Source organism: Fukomys damarensis, unplaced genomic scaffold (assembly GCF_012274545.1).
Source record: "Fukomys damarensis isolate Sample0158 unplaced genomic scaffold, DMR_v1.0_HiC HiC_scaffold_5, whole genome shotgun sequence".
NCBI classification, from domain to species: Eukaryota; Metazoa; Chordata; class Mammalia; order Rodentia; family Bathyergidae; genus Fukomys; species Fukomys damarensis.
The window spans coordinates 26000186-26006254 of NW_022900917.1; positions in this window are offsets into that span (position 1 = coordinate 26000186).

Below are 6069 nucleotides of genomic sequence, written 5' to 3' on the forward strand. Positions count from 1 at the left end.
GAGAAAAATTTTTCAGCTAAAATGACCTTTCAAGTGGTAGAAAGTGACCTTTTGAAGAAAATTTCTTCAACAGTGTTTACAGGGCTCATTTAGAAAATGCCACCTAAAAACTAAGTAAAGGCATGTTCTGAACAAAATTATTTTATATTTAGTTTGAACTTTATACAAGCAATTTGGCTGTTCCTGATATAGCAAGCAGTGAGAGGAAAAGAGCTTAACACCATTCTTTCTAAGCACTGAAGTAAAAACTGACTAAATATGCCAAGTGTAAGCATCAATGTACTCTTTTCAAATAGTACCATGGTAAGCTTATTTTTACATAAAGATATTTAAGTTTTTGGTACAAAACCTAAAACACGTGCAGCACAATTTTGCCCAATAGATTAAAGGAAAAATAAAATGTTATATTTATTTCATATTTTTCTTCATTTTCTAAAGATACTCAACATTTTCCAAGTGATACGTGAATTTCTGGGGCTTCAGAGTTCCTGTATATTTGTACTAGTAATCTTATTGAGGAAAGATGTCAAGTTCTTGACTTTTAGCTAATACCCTCATCTTGTCTGACAGAGTATTAGTTAAACAAGTGGTTCTTCTTTTCTGGATCTGAAGGTCAGCAGTATATTCAGTAAAGCCAAAGCAGAAAATTATTTCAAAATGTATGATTGATCAAAAAAGACCTTCTTCTCACCTGTGCTGTGAACTGAACACTGATGTCTTAAATCTGAAGTGTTTGGCTCATGAGAAATGAATTGGGATCAAAAGTGGAAGTAATGTTTATGTAAACATAATCTCTATTCTGTGGTTTCTCCCTGAGTTGTAATAATTATTTTCCTTTGTAGACAATATAGATTGTATTTTAGAAAAATTTTAGAAAAGAATTTAAAGGAATGTAATGGGTAGCAAAATCAGTGTAAATATTAGAGGATTTTAGCCAGTGATTGACTTTAATACTACTGGTTAAAATACACTGAGGATATATAAAACATGCACACTCAGAAATGTGGATTTTCTACACCTTTCTGCAAACATCTGGTGGTTGCCAGAAATCTTTTACATTCCTTTGCTTATAAGTGATCTGTGCCTCCTCCCCACATCTCATTTTTATATGTCTATGTCCAAATTTTCTTTTCCTAATAAAGATATCAGTCATTGGATTAGGTGCTATTGTAACATAGTGTGATATTATCCGAGGCTGATTACATTTGTAAAGATCCTATTTTAAAATAAGTTCACTTTCATAATCCTGTTAGGATGTTAGTATATAATTTGGAAGGGCATAATTCTACTCATTATGCAAATGTTTCAAGAAGGCTTGGAACAGTCTTTTGCAGGTTTTTAAACATACAAAGACCTTATGGTATTTTATTTTCTTTTACCACTTCAAATTTTTTACTTTTTTGTATGTACTGTAAGCTTGTATGTGCATTCTAAGCTTCACATGTTATTACTATTTATACAAGGAGTATCACTCTAGTTTCATTCACACAGATATAACAGGCCTTTCTTTCCCTCTTGACTACTTTCTGAATTCTCCTTATATAGTAATGTGTATGAGCATGTGGATGTGTATACAGAAAACTTACATTTCAGCTTTCATATCAAAGAGATAATGTGATAAATTAGGTGTTATTTCATTATCTCCTCTAAGAATAAGATTCTTTGATCTATTCATTGGATATCTTCAAACATAAAAGTTACTTAAACCAACGCAGTTTTCTACGTTTTCAGTTTACAAAATGCTGCAACTTTAATTCTGCTCTGATGCATAAAATAAATCCTTAGTCACTGCGGAAATAGGATGAGAATTTGGAGATTAAAATGTCAGAAAATTTAATATCCAGTGTTTTATATTTTTGGGAAGATAGGCACTCATATCAGTTGTCTTGGGGGTTAATTGCATAACTTATTTGGGGGACCTTTGGCAGAATGTATCCAAAACATGAAAAAAGGAATATATGAATTTTAAAATATGTGCCATATATACATATTACTTATTGAAGCATTACTTATAACAACAAAAAATCTAGATATAATTTAAATAAAAATCCAAAAGGAGAGGTTTGTGCTCCAATGGAAAGCTATATATTGTCTGGAGGACACTTTCCAGCATCATTTTATGCGGAAGTATTTCCAACCATGTACTTTGCAACTTCCAGATAATTCATAGTGATGCTAAATGATCCCTGTCTATAGGTGTGTAAATTTTTCCCTTCCTTTCTCAATCATTGATGACACAAGTGTACTCCCAGCTCTATATTTCTTTCATCATTTTTGCTCAATCTCTCTCTCTCTGTCTCTCCCTCTTCCTGCTCTCTCTTCCTCTCCTCTTTTAATCTCTCCCTCCCTCCTTCCTTCCCTCAATGGTTGTAACATCTCAATCATTTCCTACTATTGAGTTAAATGACATCTTTTTCACATACCATTTTAAAATTTCCATGAGTCATGATTTTATTTTATTTTAAAAATTAGTGTTTAATATGTCTTATAATAGGGAGTGGTTACCACCTCCATGCAAAGAAATACTGCATTCATTACAATTTTATTGCAATTGCATTAATAATATAAATGTGGCTTCGCAGAATTTTCTTATATAAAAGAAGAGTAATACCTAATACATAGTTATACCATGTAAAGCATTATATCTAAGAACTTTGTGAAAGTGCCTGCACACAACATAGAAGGTGTAGGCATATAAAATCTTATGACATTTTAAAGGATACAAAAATGGAAAGCATAATTCTTAATTTTATTGTTTATACTGCTTAGTCTATACTGAAAGAAATATAGCAAAATTTTATTTTTTACTCTAGAAATCTCTTTGAGTCTTTTTCCATTTCTTTATTTTTAACTATTAGATTGGACATGCATTAATTTTATGACATTTAAAATATTTTTTTAAAAAATGAGTTTATGAACCATTTCAGCAAATATAATAGAGAAAAGATAAAGAACATCGTCTCGAGATGAAAGAGAACCATCTTGGTTCCATGTTTTCAATTGTTTTCTTTGTTTATCAACTTCACTGAATTTTATAAACTTAGCCAGAGTGTGATCATCACCAGTCAAGAATATGGCTAACAGAGAGCAAAAACCATACAAAGTCATGGCACTTTTTATGGGAAGCAGTGTCATGTGCTTCAGCAGATGTTGCCTTACCTCTAATCTGCAGAGCATATACAATTGGTGGATCTGCCTGTTTTTCTGAAGTTTTGGTTGAAACGAGGAGGGGCAACATGCTATCTGGGTAGCCAGCTCTTTCCTGAGAAGTTGTAAAAACAAGAGACAGGCAGAGATGAACCAAATGGGACTTCATATTTTTGTTGTTTTTGTTGTTCTATCTGTACCAATAATGACGTATATAGTCTCTTCCATTGTCCCTGTCAAAAACTGGAAGGAAGAAGTTTGAATGAGTAGTCACTAAGAATGCTCCTAATACCAAAAACAAACCTTCTCAGTCATCCAATACTTGCATTCTGCAAATGGACTGAAATCCTCTTTAAGAAATAATTTGCAAATCATGTCGCTGTTTTTCCTAGATATTTGCTCAGCAACAATGTACTATGATTTTACTCTGTCTGGAATTCTCACCTATTCTGTTTGTATTCTCCAAGAAACCTAAAAAGACGCAGATACATTAACTGGAGATACATTCAGTATAAAAGGAAGGATTTTAAATTATGGAATAGAACACACACACATTCTCATAAGAACTACACTTATAATGAAGGAAAGGCCTAAAAGTAGAGTAGGAATCTTGAAATAATTTCTGATCTTTGGCATATTCATAAAAAGAAAATCACATGGAAGGAAGACCTCTACCCAGCAGATTGAGATAGAGCTTCCTAGTTTAACTCTGTGCGTACTTTGCCTCATCCTAATGGCAGGGTTTGGTAAATATTTTGCCTATATGAATTTTTTTAAACCTTCCCCCTATGTGTTTGAAAAAAATAAGAAAAAAGATGTTTTGTCCATTGTTCTTTTATAACTTATAACTCAAAGTGGATGTGACTGACTTTCCATTTCCTAAAATAAACTCTCAACGCTTAAAGCAGTGCGGAAACAACTTAAAAATTGTATGTTTAATAGACGCCTTACCTGCTTCTACAAGTCAATACTTATTGGGCCATTTCGGTGTTGATACTTTAAGAATAAAGTGTAAACTTACTTTTGTAGAAAAAAAAATGTTTCAATGTTTCAACTATATATCATCTATAACATAATCTTCCAGATTTGTGTGATTTTAGCCCTGGTGTTTTTTTTTTTTTTTTTTTTTTTTTTTTTTTAGATATTTCCAGTTCTTTGAAAGACCTAGGAAAATAATGTCCTGCCTGGAAGTTATTTTACTTAACTTGCTTTCTTTTGTAAAAATTTTTTTTCCGCATTTCAATTCATCTCAATATCCCTTTACTCTAGTATTATAAATTTGTGCTCTTTGGTAATCTTGCATAATACCACTACACCAGCGGTGCTGTTAATTTGTACTCTTTGGTTTAGGCTTTGTTTATATTTCTGTTCTATTATAAGAATAAAGTAATTTTACAATATATGTGCATTTTTGTATTTGTATGAAGGGCATAATTTTTACTTCATTGCTATTATCCTAAATTAGTAAATCATAGCTACACACATTTATGTGGCACAAAGTTACTTTTGATATACAATGTTAATGATTAAATCGAGCTAATGTATCGATTGTGCCACTTACATTTGGACTTTGGCACTAATGGGAGATTGAAGACAATGTAGGAGGTGGGGCTGAGTCAGAGGAAGTAGATCAGCGGGATTGTGCCTTTGAAGGGCCCCCTTTCTCCTGCTCACCTCCTGATTTCCATGAGGGGAACATCTTTCCACCATAATATATGGCCACACCACAGGCCAGAAGCAATGGAGCTAGTTGACCTAAGGCCTAAATCTTTGAACAGTGGGCCAAAATGAATCTTTCCTCCTTTAAGTTGTTTTTGTCAGGTATTTTGTAATAGTGACAAAAAATGCACATGTTTATTTTAAATTATTATTTTCCCTCTTTTGAAATATATAACAGGATAGTAGTAGACACTGTCATTCTACTGTGCAATGGGTCTCAAAACTTATTTTTAATGAAAAGTATCTTTTAACAGTTTTGGAAGTTTTCTACCAACGTGCGTGATTTGGCTCCTTCGCCAGTCAGAACAAAGGTATCTCATGGGGGTTAGCTTAGTTTCTCAGAGGCGAATCCAAATCAGTACATATGGCCAGCTCTCATATGTTTCTAGTGTTACTTTTACTCTTAGTACTTTGTTCTTGTTTGCCCTCAGCTGATAAATTATACATTACTGGAGATTTCATTTATGCTTTGACCATTTGATGATCTCTATTTTCAAGATTTATTCCCTGTTGAAAGAGAGAAAACTGCCTGGCTTGTTGGTAATTTTATCTAATTTGAAATTTGGTTTAAGATCTGATCCTTTGTTAACTGCTATAAACAGATGAATGGATTAAAGATACCATATCTCTGATGAGAGATTAAAATGTCTTTTTTTTGGGGGGGTCTATTCTATTTGTCCACTTTGAATGTAATTTAAGAATATGCCTCCATTGGAAATACAATAATTCTTCTAAAATAACCATTGGATTTTAAAATTCTGTTTATTCATTACACGTGGCTAAAATTTAAAGTTTATTAATGTTTGTAATTTTTATTAAAACTGAAACTGGATAAAGAAGTTGTGGTTTTTCTATTAAATGGAATATTACTCAGCCATAAAGAGCGAGAGAATAGATTCATTCATAGGAAAATGGATACATATTGAAGATATACTCCTAAGTGAAATAAATAAGTCCCACATGTGTAAACACCAAATAGTTTCCCTGGTGTGAATATTCTGCAACAATGCATAAGATTCTAATAAGATTACTGACATTTAGAAATTTGAAGAAAGGAGCTAAAGGTGTAGGGAAGGTGTGATGCGTAGGGGAAGAACAAAAAGGGAAAAGAAAAAACTGAGAGAATGAAAAGATGAAAATAAAGTGTTTGTAGATGGGGAGGGGAGGAGGGGGTGAAGGGAGGGCAGAGGTAAGGGGAAAAAA